The sequence below is a fragment of the Corvus hawaiiensis genome, chromosome 14, assembly GCF_020740725.1.
Source record: "Corvus hawaiiensis isolate bCorHaw1 chromosome 14, bCorHaw1.pri.cur, whole genome shotgun sequence".
Lineage (NCBI taxonomy): Eukaryota > Metazoa > Chordata > Aves > Passeriformes > Corvidae > Corvus > Corvus hawaiiensis.
The window spans coordinates 2945272-2969770 of NC_063226.1; the positions used below are offsets into that span (position 1 = coordinate 2945272).

General features: G+C 41.1%; 1 protein-coding gene across 5 annotated transcripts in view; it reads right to left on the reverse strand.

Annotated features, from left to right (window-relative positions):
• PCDH11X (protocadherin 11 X-linked) overlaps positions 1 to 22844 on the reverse strand; it is a 439566-nt gene extending 416722 nt beyond the window's left edge. For 2 of the 5 annotated variants that reach the window (XM_048318513.1, XM_048318511.1), the window contains exon 1: positions 22350 to 22844. The gene's annotated coding sequence lies outside the window, so the exon portion shown is untranslated. Of the gene's footprint in view, positions 1 to 20901; positions 21165 to 22349 lie in introns of all 5 variants that reach the window. The other 3 variants (XM_048318512.1, XM_048318514.1, XM_048318515.1) reach the window with 3 other exon arrangements.
• Positions 22845 to 24499: the final 1655 nt, after the last annotated feature.

Below are 24499 nucleotides of genomic sequence, written 5' to 3' on the forward strand. Positions count from 1 at the left end.
GCCAAACCATTTCCAAAATATATCAATGCTGAATACAGCACAAAGAATGCAAAAGGAGCAAAATGTTTGAACCTCTGTGCCTATAACATTTAAGAAAAATATATTATGTCAGAATCATGATATTCAATGAAAATTAGTTTCAGTTTATAAAAATAGTAAAAATAAAAGGAAAAGGGGAGTTTATAAATCAGCTGGCAACTGACATTGATGGCACATTCCTTCATGATCTCTACCACAAACACTTCAGCCTTCACACAGGTACAGCCTCTGCGCCTCATGCTTGGCTTGTGTGCTCAGCACTGACAAATCAGCCCCTCAACAGCAAAGTTGCACAAGCTCACAAAGAAAATGCCCTTTCACAAGGCATTCCTGTGTGTCAGAAAACAGGATTACTCTGCATAAAAATGAACACACTGCAAGTGCCTCATCCCTTATCAACAAAAGTACTATGCTGAAGCACTGGTGCTAAATTCGCACCTTTTATATGAATTTCTGAGATTTACTGGATGGATTTCAGGGAATTTATGACTTTTGTGTTGCCAATATGAAAGCAGCCAATAAAATCAAACCCCTGTTTTGCCAATATTTTTCTTGGACTTGGAGATACCTACAGGTAGAAAGGACAGATTTTGCCCTAAAATGCAATAACATCTTTAGATTTTTTTTTTTCACTTACTTACAAATAATGAAAAGAGAAGACCATGCAGAACAATGAAGATTCTTCTCATTCTCCCAGATAAAAAATGCAGCCATTCATGCTCTAGCACTGCAGTCTTAGTAATGTTTATCAGAGCTTTTCCAGTTTTACTCCTTCTGCACTTGCTTGAATTCACCATATAGATTTAAACAGCTGCACAGTGTACAGTGCACAGTATATCACTGTGTAACAGCTCAGACTAAATCAGCAGATCTTTCTTTGGGCTTTTCATCACTACCAGACTAAGACGCCTCTATTAATTCAAGTTTTCTCGTATAATGTGTCTGGCAAAATGATGGACCAAATGTTTCCCACCAGTTGGAGAGCAGCATTGAAACTTGGAATAATTTATTCTGTGCTGCTTTCCTAGAAACAGAAAATGAAGCAAGGTTCTGGGACATATTGCAGTTGGATAGGTTGAAGTTGAAATGTACTTTAATTTAAATAGGAATGGGAATTTTTGCTACATCACACACAACAGACCACATTCAGAAAAACTGATAGTTTTAACAGACCAGGAAACTCCTTAAATTGAAAAGCAGCCTTAAAAAACAAAGACTTGCTATCTAAATTGTTACAATTTATTTGGGAAACATGATACTAATTTTAGCTGCTATTCATGCAATTAATTTATTTTACACACATTCACATGTATTTACATACTATTAGAGATGTTTTTCCTGCAGAAAAAACAAAATAAAAAAATTATTCAGCAGCGGCATCAAAAGTCAACCCAAAAAGTATCTCCTCTGAGAAATGAATAACTCATGGATTCTCATCCAACTCTGGCTTTCAAACCAGCTTCACACAAAGCTTTTGGTCAATTTAAACATACAAGAGTGTAGTTGCTCATACCTTCATTAGCATTAACTGACAGCTGAAAAGCAAGATATATTATTTCTCATAAAACTTTGGGAATTTAATCATTCTTCAAGAATGGAAGATTTGTAGGTAAATCTTGCAGTAATCTTAATGGGAATTCCATGCATTAAAATGTGCATGAATATAAAAATCTAAGAATATAGATTTTTGGTTTAAAAGTTTCTCATTTCCTTTTCTACGTCCATGCAAATCAGCCTGGTTAAGCATAAATTGAAAAGGAATTTAAAGAGATTACTTTGGTAAGGCACATAAAAGGATATCCAGGTGATAACACAGAATCAGGCCACACTGTGGAAGGAAGAGCTTTCCAAGGTCTGTTCAAGTAACAAATGTGATTTTTCTTCCCTCTGGTTTGCTTTGTAAGGAATACAAGATCATAACTCAGCTTTGGCTTCCCTGCTTACTGACTCTGGGAGCCAGTCCCACTGCTTGGGACTCCATACTCCACTTGGAGGATCTCAGTACTCAGCGCTCTGTGGTTTTCCTTCCATGATTTCCACAACAAAGGATCACCAATTCACGGCAGTCACACGTTCAAGGAACAGCTCATTCTGAATTCAGGTAAAAGCCTTCTGGAAGCTAATGTTACACAAAGTAACACTAAAGATGGTTTTCATTTAAGTCACTGTAAGTGCACTGGTGGAAAAAGAGCATAAATGAAAGAATTTATCAAACTTCGAGCACCAAAATGTATATAAAATGCTGTTACTTCTCCAGGAAAGCTCCCTTTGGGGTGCCAGGCAAGCTGATACACAAATATTTTTATGAACCATTACTTTTTTATTTGCTGTGCTTTGTTTGGTACCATCATTGCTGGATTCTTCTTGGTTTTAGGCCGGGTTTGGGAGTCTGACTGGCATATTTCTTCTAGGCAGCAGCAAAAGCAGCACTTTATACAAGCCCTTGTAGACAATTTTAGATAATTTCCTTCCTCTATTCTATTTTAGGAAATATATTTAGGTGGCAGGAACAAACACTGAAAAAAATATTAAACAGCGAATGAATTTTTGTTATGCAAAAAGAATCTAAAGCATTGTATCCATCAGTTCTGAGTTATAACAGCAATGAAGACTTCATTGCAGGTATTCCTGGAAATTAATAGCCAGATGAGTTTTCTTGATTACTGCAAGACAGCAGTTTCTTTCAGTCTGTCAATAATCCCTGAAATACTTTATGCTCGATTGCTGTAGCTGTAACAATGTTAATTTTGATTAAATGCCATATTGTGCCACGCTGTTGAAGGCCCACAGGTACTGATGTGTGACTTGAGACTCAGGCTTTTCAGTTTTCCTTATTTGCCATTTAATTTTATCAACTGCTGACTTTTTTATGTGTAGGTGTGCATCTACAGATCAGAAAAGGCAACTGGAACCATGAATACAGGCATTTACAGCAAAATGTAAACTCAGTTTTTAAAGTGGCAACAATACAGGTATTAAAAAGAACGAAGCTAATGCAGGTGCACTGGCATAGAACATCACAAACAATGCCAAGTCTCTGTGAATAATTCACATTTTCATTGTCTGTGAGAGTTACCTCATGAGAAATGCATGGTATAGCTGTCCTCAAATACCTCAGGGCTAAAATTTGCTAGGATTTTAACACCAACAGAACTAAGCAATGTATCACTATGGGAATCAGCTGGAGTTTTGAAGTCTTCAGTAGTTTATCAATTCTTCACTGGCAAGAGAAATTTTAACATTTATCCACTTGGGAAGGGAAAAATAAAAAATGAAAGTTCTGAGGTGTGTGAGAAAATTATGTTTTGCAATAAAAACTTATCCCTTTTCCACACTCTTTATAAGATTAAATGGTCTGTAAGTACATGCATGAAAAGGACTATATAGCAGGGTGACCTACAAATTCTCTTCCAGTCCTCATTTCAGGAGTAAGACTAGATGTGATAAACAATCCCATCAGTGAGAACTTAAACAATGTCTAAGGATTTCACCAGTCATGTTCAATCTACACCTAACTTAGTGTCCGTCCTGGTTGATGCAGCAGGCAGAGAGTCATGGCCAGGCACGGAAAAGAATTCTCTGAACCTCAGCAGGTGCATTTCAGCAAGGGAGCTCTATGTTCTCTCCCGCACATTGTACATTTATTGTTGGCATTAGCAACTCACATGATGTTAAATATGCTGCTCTTTCCAAAATAGTAAATATTTACGGGATATAGATAAGAGTCATGGCTCTAGGACTCGAGAGTCTTGGATATTTTTTAACTTTGGTGGCAAATTCTTGATTAAGGCTCTCAAGGCTTTAATGATCAGATAACGAAGACGATTCAGATGTGGATGTAAGATAAGTAGCAAACAGTATCCTGCTAATAAGAGTTAGATCCTATGGTACCTACACCTACGGTACAGTAAGACCCATCAAAGAAAGTAATTATCACAAGAGGAAAGCTGAAACTCACGTGTCAGTCATGAAAAAACCCAAAGCACTGCAGCAGTGTGGGGAAAATACCAAGGGCCAGGATGCGCCACCGTAGAATGACAGAGTACTGCAGAGTTTGCTTCCTCTGGATTTGTTTCCTTTTTCATCATGGTCCAACGTTGTGTGCTACAATAAAACTCTGTTTAACAACCTTGGAAACACAACTGATAACTAATAGCGCTCTGCTTAGTCCCACGCTGGGACTTCCTAGGAAGTCGGTGAATCCTTCCCATTGGAGCAGCCCTCAAAAGGGCCACAGTCCAACCTCCTGCACAGATATGTGTCAGTACCCAATTCACACCAGATTGCTTCACGTTCTGGCCAGTTGGATCTAACAAACCTCTGGGGACAGAGATTATGCAGCGTTTCTGGGCAGCTTGTTTCACTGTCTTTATGGTGACAGTGGCAAAGGCACATTCCAGAAGTGAACAGGAATGAAGAATGAATGACTTACATTCAAGTCTGGCTATTGTTCTGAACAATTTGTTGGGTTTTCCCCTCTTGGGGGGGACAAAGACGCATTCACTCTGTTACATGTACATGTCTCAGAATGACACGTGCTGGTAGGGAGTAACTGAGAACAGTGATCCCCAAAAAGAATATGTAGTGATTGCACATGCAAGCATTATACTGGTCGCCAGGTTGAACAACAATCTGTATGCATACTTGATATGCAGACACCTTATAAATAGCTAATAAATGATTAAATGAAATTGCTGTTTTCATAATGAATTAGTACAAGATCTGTTGTACATAATGTTTGGAATATTTAAATGGTTTAACATACTCCAGTTATAAGTACTCTGCAGCTGGCTCTTACAACACAGATTCATCACTCAAGTATTTTTAAACTGTTTATATGTTTCATTACAATATTCCAGAACTTGTATATATATATTTTTTTTTTTAATCATTTGTAGTTGCTGGGGTCAAACCACAGTCCAGTTCTCTGAAAAAAAGAAACCAACAATGGTTCCCTCTTTGGGCAGAACGGAACAGAGCAGAAAAGGGGGCTTGATTTGCATCACACTTGAATATAAACTGCAACAGCTGCTGCATTTGATCAAGATAAAATTTCTTTCCCCAGATCTCATTCTGGGAAGCAAAATGCCCTTTTTCGAAATCAGCTGTGAAACTGAGCCTGGTTACATAACATACACTCTTCCCAAGTTTCCAACATGCTGTATTTGCCCAAGAGAGACTTGGATCACATACAAATTTTCTTCTGAATCTCCAGTAATTTTCCCCCAAATTCCCAGTGACTGTGGAGTTACAATGTGCTCAGTGCTACACACCAACACTGCAAACACTTGAAGGATAAAGGGAAAAATCTGGCTGCTCCAAGATCCTTCTTTTCCACTCTGAGGGATCCTTCCATACACATCTGTGTGATTCAGCCTCTGAACATTTGAAAACCCTGCATCAGGCAGCTCTCCTCTTATTCCATGAAAAGGACATTATGGGAGATGGCAATCAACATATATTTTCCATATTTCATATTGGCTCTATGTTCTGTGGCAATCAACCTGTCAGAATGTGCACAGAACATGAGATACCATGTTCTCTGTAAGTGTGTGTCATTTGCTATCTGAATAAACAGGTGAAGAAAAGTGAAACCTGCTGGAGTCAGGTGAGGCAGTATTTCTGTCATCCTCGTAATTGGCACACTAATCAGAACCATGAAACCCTTAAACTAAAGAAAAATAAAAGAATAAACTGTCTCTTAACATCAAACTGAAAGCCTTATCTCTGTAGAAAAGCTCTGCAACAATGAAAAAGCATCGCTGGCAGTCCGAGGCAGTGCCTGCGTACAGCAACAGTTTACACAACTGCAGACAGAGCAATTCCCAATGAAAGTAAAAGCACAGAGTAAACAGCCTCTAACCAACTCTGTGGACAACACCACACGTATGGGACATGCAGCATGCTCTTACAAGGTGCCCTGAACCATGCCAAACATGCATTATTTTACAGAGATACAATTTCACACACGAATTGTCATCACTCTGGTTCCTCAGCCATTATTAGAGTGGGACCAGTTTGCTTAAGAGTTGAGTTGAGTCTCTGTGAATTTTAAAGCTGTCTCCCCGTTTCTACAGTGTCATAGAATGTCTCTTCACACTTTGCCTGAAAATAAGCTAGAAGGGCTGTGTCTCCCATTCTGCTAAAACCTGCATCTCATTTCCCTTCAGCAAATTTCCACACCAGTCACAGGACACCATCTATCTTAGAGTCCCTTTACTACTTCTGAAATGAAGACACACTGACAAAAATACATTAATATTCATGAGCTGAATATTGAAGAAACTGTAGGTTTCTGCCATATCAAAAACAAGTCCCTTTTCTTGAATTACCGTGCACTGCCTTTACAGAAATGAAATGAGATGGGGTAGGTTAGAATAACCTTTCATGAAGATCTTTAAAGGAAGATTCATACACAATAAAATTGCAAACATGTCAGCCTTTGATCTTAAGGTATGTTGGTGTCATTGGGTAGAATTTTGTAGAATTTAAGCCTCCTAAGGGGAATTCTTTCCAAAATAATTTCCCCCCCTGAATCTTATACAGAGCAAAACATTTCTGCATCCCTCATATAACTTTTCTCTATAGTAAAAACCCAGTACTCCTCTGTGCTAGGATTCTGTACTTCTGTCCTATGCTTTGGTTAAAGTGTTCCATTTGTACCAAAACACCAGTAAATCCTTTGATGTCGCCATAAGCAGGCTGTCAATCAAAGCCAGACTGAATCATAACATCAGCTTCCCCAAAAACTTAGTTGTGAAGAAAAGACCTAATTTGACAGCTTCCATGCATCCTCTGTTCAACGTTATTTAACTTCACACTTCTGCTTCTGCCTCTTAAGCACTCTGCATTAGGAACCATCAATTTTATCTGCACATTTGAGCATTTTCCTTCAGCACTTGGGTGCTTCTCCATGAGAATTTAATGTTTCATCTTGGTTTGTGTTCCCTGATAGCTTGGCAAAACGGCTCAGGCTTTTTGATTTTTTCTTCAGTACTTCAGTGTCTTGCCTCAAAGCTCTTTATTGTGAAGCTCCAATGGCACACTTTCTTTGAACACACTCCCTTCATCCTGGCACTTTGCCTTGATATTGCAGCATATTCATCTCAGTGCTGTTCTGTTCCAGCCATGTACTCCTACAGCCAAGTCATCACATCTATGAAATTTTCCTCCAAGACTCTGCTCTGATTCTTTCCTACACAGGAGGCTCTTTTCAGCTCCATTGTAGATTTGCAAGGCTTAGGGCAGACACAGCTCAGACAGACTCAAGACAGTGCTCCCAGGTAATACAATGTATTCTACTCCATCCTTCCTACCTCCCCAAAATAAATGGGCAAAAATGGATGAAGGAATGAATGATCATCAGCTCCTGACACAGAAAGTTAATGCACTGAGGTTTGTTCAGCTTGCTCTCTCTTTGTTATTCTGATAGATCAAAAACTCCTGGAAAGAAACTGTCATGAGAATTTTGGGTCACCTGTTCAGCGGTACTATCACCAATACTACTGATGTAGTAGTCTTGTTACTACTGTCATTACTTTATGTCTACATGGAACAATTCCACACTCCTTCAAATCAAATCATGCCATGTTTTTCTGTGTTTTCAGACAGAAGACACTAACAGGAGAATGACATCAAGCTTCAGTTCTTTCACAGCACATCCGAGGCCAATGAGTCTCAGTGATAAGTGCTGGAACTTTCTTTTGGAAAGAAATAGTCACACAGAATTCCACATTTCGACAGAACAACTCTTCCTGGGTCAGGAAATGATTATTGCATGAAAAAAATATACTAATAAATATTAATTATTCAACTTCTTTCAAAGCTGCTTCACTGAGCATTACATGCAACACATAATACATTAGACATTCTCAAAGCAAAGCAAGCAAATCCTAAACATTGAAAATATTTTTCCATTAAATGCACCAAGTTGAATTTTTTATATATGTCTGAAAAAAGAGATACTGTAACTTTGAGTGGCATATGCTAGATACAATCCATGTTTTTTATAAGTCAGCATAGCTGAAAAGACATCAATCAAGATGTGCAGATTTATATAGCTGCAAGAAAGCCTTATACATATATGAAAGTTTACACGAGATACTGTAAATATATTCAGCTCTCTTAACACTTATTTATTTTTGTAGAAAAAAAAATCAAAATTTTTGGATTCTGAGATTCCTTCCTATAAATAATTCTTTAAAAAAATGGTGGCAGGTTTGGGTTCAGATTCTTCCCGTCACCTCAGTGATCCGTTTGTTAGAGTTCCACCAGTAAGACACTGGTCAGTGAGATGAAAGAATCACATCAAGACGCCATCACAAGCCATCCAACTTTTAAACCTTATTCTTCAGTAAGTACTGGGCAAGAGAAGGAAAAAAATGCAACAAGCAATGAACAACATTCTTATTACAGCCCTCATCGTGTCCTGAAAGCAGCGGGGTTTTGAGATAATGGCAACATGCAGCTATTTACAACTTGTTACCCTTAATGCTGGGATTGGAGAGCCAAACTGTCTGTGCACTAGCTGGCATCTTTCCTAAAATCTTGCAAGCCTCTGTGAAGCAAATAGTCCTAGGAGTGCAAATCATCTTTCAGCACCTAGAGCTTTCCTAGCAAGAAATGTTCCTTTTAGGGGCCATGTCTGTGGAAAAGTAGGAGTCAGTGGGAGACAAACAGGCACAGAAAGGTGGCAGTGGAAAATGCGAATTGGAAAAATGCTTTCCAGTCACATAGAGAAATGACAGTCCAAAAGTAAATTCATCTAAAAGGAAATGTAAAGAACAGAAGATCTAACACTGCACCACTGGTATTTAAGGTATACCCAAACACAATGCCAGTACCAAACATGTCACAAGGCTTTTTCATTAACCTCCCACCAACCAGCTGCACCACAAAAATGATTCTGCATGAATGAGTGCATTCCTTTACATTTTGTGTATTTCAGTCTTGAGAAAGAGCAGACCTGAAGTCCTTATTCTTGCCTTGATTTATCTTTATCGTCAGCCACGCTGTTACATGCCATGGCTGAAGTGAGCTTAAGAGGATTCTGCACATATTCCAGGTCAGAGATGGATTTTTATTGGGACTGCCTCATGAAGAAGCTTGCCCAAAGCCTGAAAGCTCAATGTCTGGCTTAGACCAAGGACATAAGTTACGACTTTTATGGCCACAGCATGTCCATACATATACATATACCCACTTACGCTTTTTAATAGAAAAAAAAGGAATAAAATAAAATGCACACACATATACCTTGAAAAAACTACTCAGCAGCAGATAATCTTTACAAAATATTAAGAAAATGCAGCAGAAACATCAATCCCCTTGGTGGGACAGTGATTTTATTTTGGAGCCCTGACTATATCCAGTATGACAGTAAGATCAGATTGGCAGCCGTGTACTAAACTGGTAACATCATGTTGAGAATGGCAGTGTCAGCTGAAATACACCCTGTTCATAATGATGAGGCGCTGCGAATACAGCAGTTCGTTATGCAGATTATTTGCAAAGGGGGTGACCTCTTGGAAAGCTGAGTGACTGTGAAAGCACTGCTGTTGTGTTCAACAGATGCAGTTGGGACACAGTTCACGTTTCGCTGTTTTCCAAGTTTTCAGCACGTTTGTGCTTCGCTGAGGAGCTACACCAACCAAACAGAACTAACGCCAGAATTCACCCCAACTACAAACAAACAGTCTCTTCCGTGGTAGGCCTGGAGTTTTCTGAAGAAACAGGAGATATTGGCTACCAAAACATCTTCAGCAGAATCTTAGGTGACCAATTAAAATGTTTCAAGGATCAAATTTTGGATAAATTAATCTAGAAATACTTATCTGCATTTTATCTTTTAGCGGTATATTCAAAACTGTTCCCCCTTCATTGTATCTGTAATACTACAGATAAGAAAAAATGATTAAGCAGTTTTATCACAAATTATGAGTTTTTACTGGCATTGCTGCTGAGTCAGTCAAGCTTGAGTGAGTAGCCAAGGGTATGAAGTGCCTCATGGAAAGGCAAACCTTTTAGCAGGCCTCTGCTGTCACTTTTAGATCAATTCATTCTTATTTCATTTAGGAAGTCGGATTTTCAATACAAGACCCTCCAAGTTGATATCTGTGCAGGAAGGGTTTTTTCTTGCACTCTAGTGCTTTTTGTAATCTAGAAATGATGGAAATATTTGTCTCAGGCTTATTCCCTTCAAACTCAGATCAATGTAGTCTTACTTATAAAATTCTCCAAACAGTGAAATTCGTTCTCATTTTGCAGACTTGCTTTTAATCGTACTTTGTATTTCACTGCACAATGCAGCAACACACATCATTTAAAGAGAAACAGCTTTTTTGGTTTGTAAATCATCTTCAGGGTTTCTGTTTCAGAAGTGTGCAGATAACTCACATTCATCTTCCCTTTAATGACTGTTCCCAGTAGAATGTTTACAGCTTTTTTAACCTGTAAATCTGATGAATCTCTCAAGAGATTCATTAAAAACTTGAAGAGGACTTTCTTCTCCTACAACAAACAATACTCTGGTAACACTTTCTAATAATGAACACATTCCAAGGGAAATTGAAAATCTGTGATTTCCCTGTGGTTATAGAGGCCATACATGCTATCCATGATGGCAACTACACATTTAAATTACACTCTCTTGCCTTAGATATGCTTGAAATGATGGATCTTTGAGATTTTTTTAGGGTAATTCAAATCAGGGAAGGATCAACAACCGTCTCTTTTTTGACTTTTTGGGTACCATCTTTATTTGTGTAACTTTTACTGCAGTGGCACCAATGCAAAACAAAACAGAAACAGTTCATATATATGCGCCCTGCCCAAAAAGTTTAATATAAAGTTTCTACAAGGAACACTTGCAATGTCTTAATTAAGAGAGCGTGGATTAGGACTAGAGTGGTGTAAATAGCTCACTTTATATCCAAAGCTGACCATGGACAGTTCTGTGTCCTATTCCTGACCATCAGACAAGGAGCAGCTTTTGCTGAATTACCACCAGTACACCCTGGTTCACCAGGGCGTTTCAGTTTTAAATCTTTATCTCATAAGATAGCCCATCCCTAAATACAAGATGGAAAAAAAAGTAATTGGTAAATGTTCCAAGTCAGAGGCAAAAATAGAAACCAAAATGATAAAGAGTAACTGAAAACCAGTTCATCCCCTCCTCCACATGGGAAAAAAAATGGCAAAAATTATTTTCTGCTGGAGATGACTAATTATATTGCCATTTTTTATATTCAGCACCATCAGGGTTGATCGTCTCAAAGCAAGCCTAAGACCCACATTAAAACACATGGTAAAAAGCAGAGTGCACGCTGCAGATCTCTTCCCATGGCACAGGCTTTTCCTAAAGAATACTCTGCATATCTGGGAGATTCTACAACATGCTGTAGATCAACACTTCATTATTAAATTTTATAGTGGTGGAAAAGCAGTCCCTACATAAGGTAACTCCAGGAACTCAGGGAAACTTTGATTTAGTTTCTTGGCCTACCAAAGATTTCCCTGTACACCATCTGCTCTTTTCATTTATTTAAAATCCACATCTGCAGGGTTCTGAAAATATCATTAGACTGAGAGTGTTGAATGGTACAAATGCAATACAGCCTTTACCATGCATTCGTTAAGATAAACAAATAATTAGGATAAGAAGCTTTCATCAATGGAATCTGAAGGAAACAGTCCATAATTGTGGAACAACTATGTTTAATGTCCAACAAATTGCATGCAGCAGACATTTACTGAAGTATTTAGTAACACCTAGGTATTTTTTAAGGGAAAATGTTCTTTTGCAGACAGCAGAAACAAAATGGTACAGCAAGAGTCACGGATGGAAAATACTGAATGAGCCTTGCAGTGTTCTGCTGAGCTTTCAGTTAAAATTGGCCCAAATAAACGAGCACAAACCCACGGAAGTAATTTTTAATCTAAATTTCAGCTAAATTTAGCATATGAAGTATTGTGATCCTTTCAGATGTATTAAAAAAAAATACCAATGATGTTGTGTTAGACACACAGCATGGAAAGTAAGTGGAACTACCAGAAATGAAGAAATACTTAATCTAGCTTTAACAACAAAAATCATGAAATGCTTGTTCACATTCAGGCATCTTCATCATTGCTTTCCAGTGAACAATTTTTGTTCGACTACCTGCTTTGACAAATAATTCCATGATGAAACAACAAATAATATAGAACTTCTGTAACCACAAACACCCTTTTCAGAGAATTTTTAAGATCCTTGATTTCATTTGTAGGGATCTTTTATTATATTTAATGAAAGTACTTAAATTTCTGCCCATAAAAATACTGTCCATTCTCAAACTGATTTTACTCTTGTATGCTCACAGTCATACGCTGTTAAGTTCCTCTCTAGAAACTGCATTTCTTGCATTTTTTGTAGGGAATCTGTCAATCAATCTCCAGTCACTCTTGTAGTCAAGAGCAATAAACCATCAACATGAAGCATCAGCAGAACACTCTTCAAAAATACAAACAAAATTACCCTCCAGCTAATGTGTCCACCCCAGAAAACGCTCAGGAAAAACTGAATTAACAAGTTTGTCTTACAGCTCTGAATGTCAACTAACTTAGGCTTTGTAGGACTAAGGGAAAAGAATCAGTCTCAGGTTCTCTTGCCCTCAGCTCTGTTAATAAAGCTGAGGTTTCTGCTTTCCAGTTGGCCTTTAAAGAAGAACAAAAACGAACAGCAGAATCTCCTCGGAAAGAGAAAGGAAGCTAAAAAGTATTTCATAGATCAAAGGCAGTACTTCAACCTGTATTCAGAAGGGCCCTGCACAAAGCGAAGAGATGACTTGTTGAAGTGGCAGCCTTGTCTCTATAACCTCAGCTGAAGGAGGCCTCCCAAATTACACCAAATAGCATGCTCTGAGACAGGAATAGCAACCAGTGCTGAGATCCAAACCCAACACACAAATAACAGCTCTCTTCTGCTCACTAGTAGGTTCCTTTTCCTGTCCCGCTCCTCTCCTCTTCACCACCTGAACAACCAGAACAGCAAGGACAGAGCAAGCTCCTGAATTTGAGCAAAAAATCTCAGTTGAAACAAAACAAAAAGCTGTGACCTATATAGAGGAGTCAATGTCTTTTTATAGAACCACAGGGAAGTTCACACTGGAAGACCTCTAGAGAGCCCATCTAGCCAAGCCTGCTTAAAGCTTCTAAGTTACATGAGGGTGCTTAGGGCCTTAGGTCAAGCTTTGAAAATTTCCAAGGATACTTCTGAATATTAAGAGAACACTTTTGTAGTGTTCAAAAGGGAAAATCCGCTTCAAGTATTTCTTTTGGTTTACTACCAAGAGTATCTCGTGCTTGCAGCACTTCAAATCACTAGGAAACTCAGTGAATACAGAGTTTACATTCAGGAAATACAAAATGGCAAAGGATCGAGTGCAAATTAGCATGTAGAACTCAGCCTGAAATCACACTGATGTCAAGGACAGCAGTAAACTCTTCATTTTGACAGAAATATGTAACTCCAACTAGGGCTCCCATTTCCAGAGTCCTTCATAAAACTGAGTAGGATCTTCAAAAGCTGAGAAAGAAAATGGCTGTTGCCAACCCACGACAGATTTGACGTTTCTCCCTCCAAAACAGTTATGGCTGAGGTTGTAAAAACTGCATCAGTCAAACAGTATTAAAAGAAAAGGAAAGGAGGAAAATCTGCCATAAATGTGGCTTGCAAAATGATGGATGTCATCCTAAAACTGGTTTTTTGGATCACAAAACAGTCTGTTAAAAACGTTAATTCCCTCCACCATCAGACTAAGAAATATCTGAGCACATCTAACTTTTGTGAGGCTCATCAACAGGTATTTTACTACCATAGTAACACACTGAAGCTGTTTCCAGGAGTATCTTGAAATTTCATCATTTCCACTTCACTTCCCCCTTAGAGGTTTCCAAAAGACCTACTTGTAATGCCACAGTTTTACATAAGTATCATATGTACACATAACCGCATACACAGCAGTTAAAGAGGTGTCCTGACAAAGTTACCCTCTAATCACTGGAGCATCCCAAGTTTTTCAGAAAGTAATTTCTGTTGGTTGATTAATATCTCCATCAACCACTGTCTTGCAGTTCAGCAGATCAGCAAAGTGATTTCTGCTTCAGTAATGACTAAATCAAGACACAGAACCAATACTCTGAAGTGACTTCATTTCCAGAATTTAGTTAATCCTGCAGTAGCCACACTACTGCCTGCAAGCCTCTTCTAAATCACTTACTCTAAACCTTTTTCCAATGATTTCTTTCAAGGTATTTAGCATTTATAATACAATAGAGGCCACAAGTACTGTACCTGCCAAAATGAATTACATGCAAGGAACAGAGACTCTACACATTTTTTGCAGAGGGATGTTACACAATTTTTGATTCAGACATTACTTTTTAAATACTCTCTTCTTGTTAAGTGCAGTACAACAAAAGTACAAACTGACATTGAGGGGACTCATAGCAAATACCATTTTTATGAAGCCAGATTAAGTTTTAACCAAATTTAACCAGCGAATATTCTGGGGGTTTATGTTTTCCCATTGATGTTAAACCATGACCGAAACCTGAAACCTGCTTTAAGTTAGCAAGATAAAAAATATCCAAAGGAAGCAGCTATGGCACAATTGACTAAGTACATGATGCTAAGCAGTCCCAAATAGCAATAATACTTGGCTAACTAGGAATTTTTTTTGTATTTTAAAAGTGGCCTACCCAGTGATTCCAAAGAGCACTACTCAAACATGGAGCCAAATTCCATTCATATTGTTAGGAGCCTCCTACTGAATGTGAGCTCTGTAAGGCAATACAGTCACAAAAAAAGACTGTCTTAGCACGAAAAATTCACCAGCACATTTACCTTTTTCTTCAACTTATGGATAATACAATGGATTTCAGGTTTAACCCAACATTCTACAAAGAATCTATGATTTCATGAATAAAAGCAAATTATTTTTATCATAAATTCAGGTAAATTTCAGCCAGTTCTTTTCCTGTTTATAAACTTCCTTCAGTGTTTTAACTTCTGTTTGTTGTTTGTTTGTCTAAGTTTAGATTAATGGAAAGTAGAAATAATCTTTTTTTCTAACTTATTTCTTGCTTAGTGTGATTGTCCTAAAATACAGCCATGTCTTTTTCCAGTGCCAAGGGTTCCACTCAGTTACCTGGACAGACTGGTTGTTGCTTATCCATTGAATGAGCCACAAAATACGTATTTTGTATGTATATTAAAGAATATTAAAGAATAAGTAATTGGCCCCAAACTCAACCCACATCCACTTTTCAGCTTCAATTAACAAACTTATTTCAAAGACAGCTGAGTCAAATTTAAAAAGTGAGAAAGAGCGAGCACAAGTAAATTCAATTTACTTTGTTTTCAGGGACGGAAGAAAGCAGGAATTTTTAAGCACTTCCATTAAAACATTCAAAACTCTTCAGAGAGCCACTGGTATTTAGTCACCAGGAACATCTCTCCCTTCAGCACACGAGCTCAGGTTGCTCAGTGCCGCCGATGGCTCAGCACTGACACAGCCAGAAGGGCTCACTGCTCATAAGGCTGCCAAGGTTCAACATATCCCACCTCATTCCTCAGCTAGAACACAACAGTTTCTGACCAGAGACACAAGTGAGACATTTCTTTGAAAGTACTAAAGTCTTTGATCCCTGACTTTTTTAAGTGGTCAACTCTTTTTTTTTTTAATGATATGCCAAGTGTCTGTTTTCTCCCCCTTTCTAGCTTGAAACACCTAAAGTTAATGTTCTGTGAACTGATCTCAAACACACTTTGCATTCTGCTTTAGGGTACTCCCAGTGCAGTTCATGAAAATGGTTTTCTTTCTCTATGTACGTAAATCTAAACTGTGCAAGATACAAACTTATATAGAAGGAGCATGTTGTCAAAAAATAAATATCACTGACTGCCCGCAATTCTGTAATTGTTTAAAGAGGGATTTTAAAGGAGTTTCTTGCTAAAAAAGTGTGGTTGATGGTGTTCTCCTAGATATATTGTCTTTTTAAAAGACTTATATATGAAAGAGGGTGGGGGAAGACTGTGTGAATCCCAAAAACCTCATGATAGTTCATCATGATGACTGCTTTGTCACCTTCATTATTCCAGATTGATTACATAAAATTAAAATACACTTATTCCCCATTATCTAAGGACCCTTCTGTAACTTTCATTCCTCAGATTTCATTAATGCCATAAACAATTGCACATGTACAAGAGTATGGTTTTTTTCCTGAAGTTTCTGGTGGAGTCATAGAAGATAAAGAAGTAATAACTGCCAATTCAGCTGCCACTTGGTCAGAGGACAAGGCCTCTGTAACAAACTAGGACAACAAAACTCTTGATTTACTTTATATATCCCATCTTCTTTCATAAGTCATAAAATTACAGGTCTCCTGAACACGAATTTGAAACAGAGATCTCTGGATGTACACTCATCTGACAAGCACTGAACTGATCTCTTGGAGGAGAGTCGCGATTACCAGAAGCTATTTCAAAACTCTTCACTGGAAACCATTCATTCTGGTAAAACTTCAAGTGAGGACAAGGCAGGGACATGAACAGAAAATGAATTTTACATATTCCTTTCCCAATTTTCATCCCAAAAATTATTACTGTGTTGCCTTGCACTCCAGATTTTGATTTACAACACATTGCCATGTACATTTTCCAAGGGTCAATTAAATGACTGACATAGTGAAGCCATTACTCCATTAAATGATAGCTTTAGTTTCATCTTTATATACTGCATATATTTATAAATTACTGAGAGCAACTATAATCTAAACAAACTACTATAGTGAGGCCCTAAATCATTTGAGTTCAGAGTTATATACGCACATTACAGTTCTTTTTAAGTCATCATTTAATGGAATTTCCAAACACTGGAGTTCCTCTGCACTTTTCTTTAGGGAATGCTATGGCACTCTCTGGCTATTTAACAAGTCTAGGTCTTTCATCAGAAACATCACACAAGTCCTAGGAAAATCTCCTTCCAGTTTGTGAATCCAACCTGCACCTTGACACAATGCCTCCTGTTGAAGCTACGCTCCATTTCAGGGAGAAAAATACCATCACACCTGAGGAAAACCAATGATCCAGGTAACCATGTGCCTGGCAGGACACACAGCTTCACACTTGTCAGGAGACAGGGAGATACAAACTTTCCTAACTACAAAAGCAATCAAAGAACCTGCAGAAATTACTAAACATGGGTTTAAATTATAACTTCCATTAGCAGAGATAAAACTCAGTCATGAAACTTCCTTTCTCAGGAGGATTATTAAACAAAATGTGACCTAATGAAATCTGAGTTACAGGCTAGCAGGAGGCAGTTGGCTTTTTTATAACTATTCCCTATGCTCCATTTTTGGAACTTGCAGTTCAGCCATCCCCCAAGTATTTCATACTTTCCTCAGGGTGGGCATGCCTATGTCTTGTGCCAGGGAATACAGCTGGAAACACGAAAACATGTGGCTGCAGTGTGCCCACGTGTGAGAACACGAATCCAGCAGATCATAGATTTCCATACATATACATTTATTTGTTTAACAAGATAGCACAGTTGGTTAAATGAAATATGCTGTGCATAAGCATTCCAAACTTGATTTTTTCCCCTTTAGCATGTATTTCTTGCTACTTCAGTAGACAGCATCGAGCGTACATAATTACTAATTAAATTCCTACAACAATAATAAAACTATGTCCTTAAGGATGTAACAGATAAACACTGATATGCAAACAGACTACATCACCAGTGACATCTTATTTCTAGACCAGCTTGGAGGGAAAAAATCCTCCCCAAAACAACCATATCACATCAAAGTAGAACGCAAGGCAAGATGTTCCCCTGGCAGGAAGATGAAGCAGGCGAAGTTTCTGAGCACAGGGAACTGCCGTGTTAAAACCCCAAAGATGGCTTTTAAATACAGTGGGCTCTGCTTGTAATTTCACTATTGAACTTGGAAGTCTCCAGTGACTTCAACATTCATCTGTCTCTCTAACAACACATTTGGCTCTTTGATGATCTGGCTATGTAGGTTCCCTTTGCGACTTAAATTAAGGAAAACAACAGTCATTTAAAAAGAACTTCCTTGAAAAGTTAGTAAAGCATTTGCTGTTAAACTGGCTGAGTTCTGCCATCCCTACAAGAAAAATTCCTCTATAACAATGCCCTCAATACCACATGAACACGTAGAACTCCTGAAGGAGTGGCAGAAATTAAAGTATGTACGTAATGTAAGGCAAAAGCAGTTATGGAAGGCCCTGCTCCACTAGGAATTTTTTCACAGATTGCAGGAAGATTTGGCTCAGGCCATGCTGGACCAAAAAGGCTAAATCTTGCATAATCTATGGGAAATTATACATTTTCGAAGAGTATCAGAAATAATTTCCAACAGGATTTTATTAAAGGCAATGACAACAGACTTCAAAGGAAAAGAATGCTTAATTGTGACACAGTTTCTTACTTACTGTCAAAACTACCATGATGTGACTGTATCCACAGACTAAATCCCACAGTGTTTTTATCTGTATTCCAATTTTCACATTAACTTCTCCTGGCATCATATTACTTGCCTGTGTATCTGCAAGGAGGATGAGTTTTCAAAGATCCAAGACAGTTCACGGTCACTGAAACGGTCACTGCTACTTCATCGCACTGGCAAAAGACAACTGCTACAAATGTCCTCAGTGAACTCATTGCAGAAAGAGGTAATTGGGACAGAAGAATATTAATCTCCCCTATGAATTTTTATGTAAATGGCAAACAATACTCATTTATTTCATCCAGTCCAAAATACTTGGAAAACAGGAAGCTGCATCTTGAACCTGCTCCTTGTACATTGGCATTACACTGCATGTGCAACTGTTCTCTTGGATCCACACGTATTTGTAATTCCAGCCTTGTAACTTCTAACCTGAAATATGCCCCAAGTTGTTATAAGCATTCACATCCTTTGCACAGATGAAGCAACTACTTCGTTGTGAGAAGATGGATATCTGAGTCAGGCAGGGATTGGAAAAGGCTTTTGGGTGCTTTAGAAAAAAGGATTCTACCATTGTTCCCACTGGCTGTCCATTGATGGGAAGCAGGATTACAGAGATGGCTGTTTCAGGTGGACAACCTGCCAAGGAGCTTTAGCAGCAGCATCCCCCAAAGGCTTCCAACACCTCGGTCAGACAACCAGCACTATTCAAAAGTGAATGGTTCTCTTTGGCTCATTGAAAGGAAAACTTCCCGGGTTACAATATAAGGTTTGGGGTTTATTGTTCTTGCAACTTAACCCTCAAAAGAACCCCCTGGAAGAGTGCCAAAGGCATTAGGTCTGATGCAGTGTGAAACTGAACCATTAGACTGAGATCTGACTAATTCCCGCTTTGAGCCAGTGCTGTTCTCCCTCAAGAAAAGTCCTCTTGCCTGCTTAACAATAGTTCACTCGTCAGGGCCCTTTAAAATCCAAGCAGTAAAATCACTCACAGGGCCCTTTAAAATCCAGATAGAAACACTCACCTGGATCCACAAGGGCCTTTTGAAAGGTTTGCTGGGTTTTTTTTCCCTTTTAACCTCTCAATTGTTCATACAGGTGTTGTTTTCTACTAAGCTTTCTATAAATTCAACTTAACAGTGCCAAATGCTATTAGACCTCATTGTTTAGGGTATCTTTTTTTCTTTTTACTGTATGAAGGTGACCAATTTAAGCCCGCCCTTAAAACTAGCTGTTAAATTCCTAAGCAAATGGATGTTCTAATGGAAAGGCTGACATATTCTTAACTTTGGGAGCATGAATGGCTCCACTGTGAGATTACTCAAGTCCACGTAGAATACAAATGCAATGCAGGACCACAGGTTCAGATCTTTGATCTCCTTTTTTGCAGAGGCTGTGATGTATAAAGCCAATTCCACTGTGCAGACAGTACTACACTGAATATAAATTATCCTTTAACTATAGTGAGGCTCACATTTAAAGAAATGCTGCAAGAATGAACAATGCAGCCATGAAGTAGAGTTCTTCTGTAGCAAAAATACACACCAAGATCTGCATGGACAGCAATGGTTTCAAAGGACAAAATTTCTTCCACAGCTGTTATTTGATAAAAAATAGAGTTAAATCTGGAGTATTGGACATACAGAAGTACAGTTAAAGCACACTGCTTGCTCTTCCCATTAAAAAAGCGAGCTAGGAATACTTGCTTTATTGCTCAGATTAAGCATCGTTCCCCTAAGAGGCATGAAAAAAAGATTTTAAAATGTGGAAACCAACAGTCTCTACTGAATATGGCTTGAAATTTAAACATGCCTTTTCCAGATACCTCTTTAGAGGAAGAACCTTCTGCCTACTGAGCTAACACTAAGCTCCCTGGAGTTTAGCCATGAATATTCTAAACCAATCTCTTACAATTCACAAAAAGTTGTCTTTTGCCAAAATAAAATGCTTAAGAGGAATTCAATATGCTTACACTGCTTTTCTTCATCTTATTTAAAATAAGTGTTTCCGTCTCAACTTTATGCCAAATACACAGCAAGACAGAGACAGAGTTCTGGAAATGCTACCTGAGATTCTACACACAAATGGGGAAACAAATTCCTCCTGAGAACATCAGATATTCACAGGGTTGGTTTGCTGTATGTAGATTTGCATCTAACCAACTCTTTTGCGCTTACAGATAGGCACCGTTGAAGATTCTCACATCAATTACAACTTAGGTGGTGCTCAGCCATGGTGCGTCCAGCGCTCTGGGATGTTTCTCTACACACCAACTTTTGTTTGTGTGTGTGTGGAATGTTAGTAAATAAATAAATAAATAAATAACTTTGCTCCTTATCTTACCTCTTTTGACCTGTGCAATCTAGCGGATCAATGCTACTTCCACTGCAGACCAGCACAAAGTTAAAATTTATCTTTCACTTAAATCTTTTTGTTGTCTTTAGGCTTCCCTTCAGTATGGCTTGAAGAAGGTGCTCTTTGCGGCTCAGTTCTCTATGCCAGAATATATCAGAGCACAAAAAGAATGCAAGGGTGAGCTGATAGTATCTACTGTCCTCTGCTCTGCTTCGGTTCAATAAACTTGAACATCTTCTCCCCTCCTTTGCCTATTGAGATAAGCAGCAACAATTACTCAAAATGTATTATCAACTCAAGCTCAAAAAGGCAGGATCAGCTGAGCCGACTGCATCTCTCCCAACCTCAGTTTCCTGCAGTGTCTGAGAGGGGCAAATAGGTCCCTGTTTGCCTTTTGCCATGCACCTCACAGCTACTTCTTACAGGCAACTACACCCAGGCTGCAAAAGGAGAGTGAGATAAATCCTTTGCCTTCCACATCGCCTGCAAGGTTTCTGCCTGTAGCCAGCAGGCTGCAAGCTCTGTACCACGATGACAAAAGTCAGAAACGAACCATCCTTCCCTTCCCCACACGATCACATTCTCTCCTTGTCATTCTCTGTTCTGCTCTCTCCTTGCCTTTCTGTGGTCTCCATAGCTGAAACCAAGAATTCACTGGGCATCACTGCAATGCCTCTAACCAATTCTAACTGTATCCAGAGCTTGAGTCAGTTAAAACACATTTCAGCTTCATCTGGTTTTTATCCCATTCCAGTACTCCATATACACATCAACTTTAAGCTTACAGACATCTCTTCATGGTTCAAGAAAATCCTTCAATCAAAGAACTTCATTTACAATCCAGCATAGTTTTTGCTTTCTCTGCTCTCCACAGCAGCCTGGCATTTTGATGCAATCCTCATTTAATGCAATCTCCATTACAGGATTACGATCACATCAATAAAATGTTCCATATGTTTTTTTGGGGCTCTTTTTCGCATCCCTCACCCTCTCTCATTAATAGCAGGCACTATATCTGCAAAAAAACAACAAATCAAACAGGCTGATGGGATGCTCTAGGGAGGTAGCGGGGGGTACACATACAACAAAATGCAGCAGCCAATGCAAACTGCCCATCAGAGACTGAGCCCGCGGATCTCCTCATTCGTGAGCTAGGCGAGTTGCTCACTGTCCGCGCCGCGAGCACACATCCTCACCGCGCTGTGTTACCAGGCTAAAAATAAATACAGCTCTTGCAATCACTTGTGAGCTCCGTGTACTTTTCACAGGAGCAGACTTTCATTTTACTTGATCGGTTCCAACCTATCCATACTGTTCTGGATGAACCGCTGATGCTCTTCTTCCAAGGGTGGGGGAGGGAGGGGGGGGAATGCTGGACAAAAGATATCATATAAAAGGATACCAAAATCCTCCTTTTCCCCAAGCCCCCTTCTTACCTTCAGTGCCTTCTCTGCACAAGATGCCAATCTACATGGGCTCCTCAGCACATCATCAAGGCGTTTTAGAGTACCGAAGGCTGCCCCAGTGCATGGAAGTTAGATCGCTTTGCAACAGCAAATCCTCGATCCAAAGCACCAGCCGCTTCTTCCCATGCAGTGTGCCGAGCACGAATCACACTCGACTTCCACATAGGGAATAAAATTGCAAAAGAAAGGGGGAAAAAGAAAAGGTATCCTAACTTTTAGGTAGCCTGAGTTTGTTTTATTTCTGTTGGGTTTAGTCAATTATCTGCTTTTGCAGCCGCGAGACGATGGAAAGGCAATCGCGCCCTGGAAGCCCCGCACCAGTCCGCAGAGGTCCGGCCGCGTAACCCAAGTTGCGCGGAGAGACTCTGAACTCGGTGCGGCTCCGCAGCGCAGCCCGGCAGCTCTTCCCTCGCCGGGCGGCTGCGGGCACCGGAGCGCGGGGTCCCCCCGCGGGGCAGCCGCCGCCGCTGGGCGCTCGCCCGGCCCCCGGCGGGGCTGGCCCGGTGCCGGCCCGGCTGGCCCTGGGGCGCGGGCTGCGCTGCCGGCGGCGCCCCGGAGCCCGCGCTGTCCCGGCGGCGGCGGCGGCGGCTCCGGCTCGGCTCTGCCGCGGCCGCCCGCGCCCCGCTCTGCCGCTGCCAGCCGGCCCTCCCCGCGGCTGACATCAGCGCCAGGAGGAGGAGCGACGCCGGGGACGCGAATAGCCGGGCCGAGGGGGGTTCCCCCTCCCGGAGCCGCCCTGCTCGCTCCTCTCGGAGATTCCCCCGAAAGCGGCGGCGTGGCCGCTCCGCCGCCTCGCCGGGGGGCGGCCCCAGTCCCCGCCGGCGCCCCCCGCCCTCCGGTACTGCCCGGCGGGGGAGAAGGCCGGGGAGAAGCGGGGAGAATCGGCACTCAGGGCCGGAGCGAGACCGGAGCGGGGCGCGGCGCTCGCAGCCCTGGGCGGCCGGGTAGCTCAGCGCCGGCGGTGCGTTCCTGCTTCCCTCCGCCGGGCTCTCCGCCTGCACAAGCGCCGCGGCGGGGAACAAGGGGGGATATGAGGGATCAGCCCCCGGCCCCTCGGCCTAGCCCCGGCTGGGAGAGCGCCCGTGCCCGCGGAGGAGCCGCCACCCCCGGGTCCGCCGCCCGCCCTCCAAACCCGGCAGTGCGGCGGTGCCCGCTCCGACCGCCCCCGCCGCAGCCCGGGATGGGAGCGGAGCAGCCGCCGGCCGATCCGCGCTCCCGCTGCGGAACGGGCGCCGCGCAAAGGCTTCGAGCGGGGCGCGGCGGGGGGACAGCGCCCGGAGCTGAGCGGAGCCTTCCCGGCGGCGCGGCTGGGTGCCCGGGCTCGGGGGATGTTGGGTGCCCGGGCTCGGGGGATGTTGGGTGCCCGGGCTCGGGGGGTGTTGGGTGTGCGGGGCTCTGTTGGCAGCGTGGGGCGGGCGTCCCGCACGGTTCGGCGGCTCCTTTTTAAGAGGGAGACGCGATCGGGGGGCTCCAGAACGGCGGTGGGGACGCAGCCGCCGGCGGGGACCCGCTGCCGAGGGGAGCAGCGCCGGCCTCGGGTCGCCCCCGGGCGGTTTCCAGTGTCCGTCGGGCCGGGCTGTCCCGCCCGAGGCGGACCCCCCCCCTCCCCGGGAGGGCCAGCGTTGGGGTCGGGGGGTCCGCCCGGGGGACGATGCCCGGGTCGATGCAGCCGGGGGTGGGGACTGGTGGCCGTGTATAGTCAGCTCAGTCTGGTTGCAGGCACAGTGAGGTTGTGGTGGTGAGTTCAGCTTGCGTGAAAATACAGTTTAATTAATAGTTAATTTGTGGTGTTGATTTTAATAATTTGAGTATCTTGTATTATTTGCAGTATTTTGCCAGATGCCTGCAGTAGGCACTTCTCAGTGAACACAATAATTATTTGTAAATAACTGAGCATTTTTTCTGTACTTGGTGACAAGACAGTTTTAAACTCTTCTGATGAAGAGAAGACATTGCACTTACCCTAACAGCACACATTTTTCATGTGTCCTTTAAAAATAGTACGAAAATGTCTGTGAAAGCCTTATTTTACCTTCTTCACTGTAGCAAGATGTAGGTGATGCCTCACTTTTATCGCTAAGTATAGTTTAAGCACCAGAATTTCTCTGAAATAAAGGTAT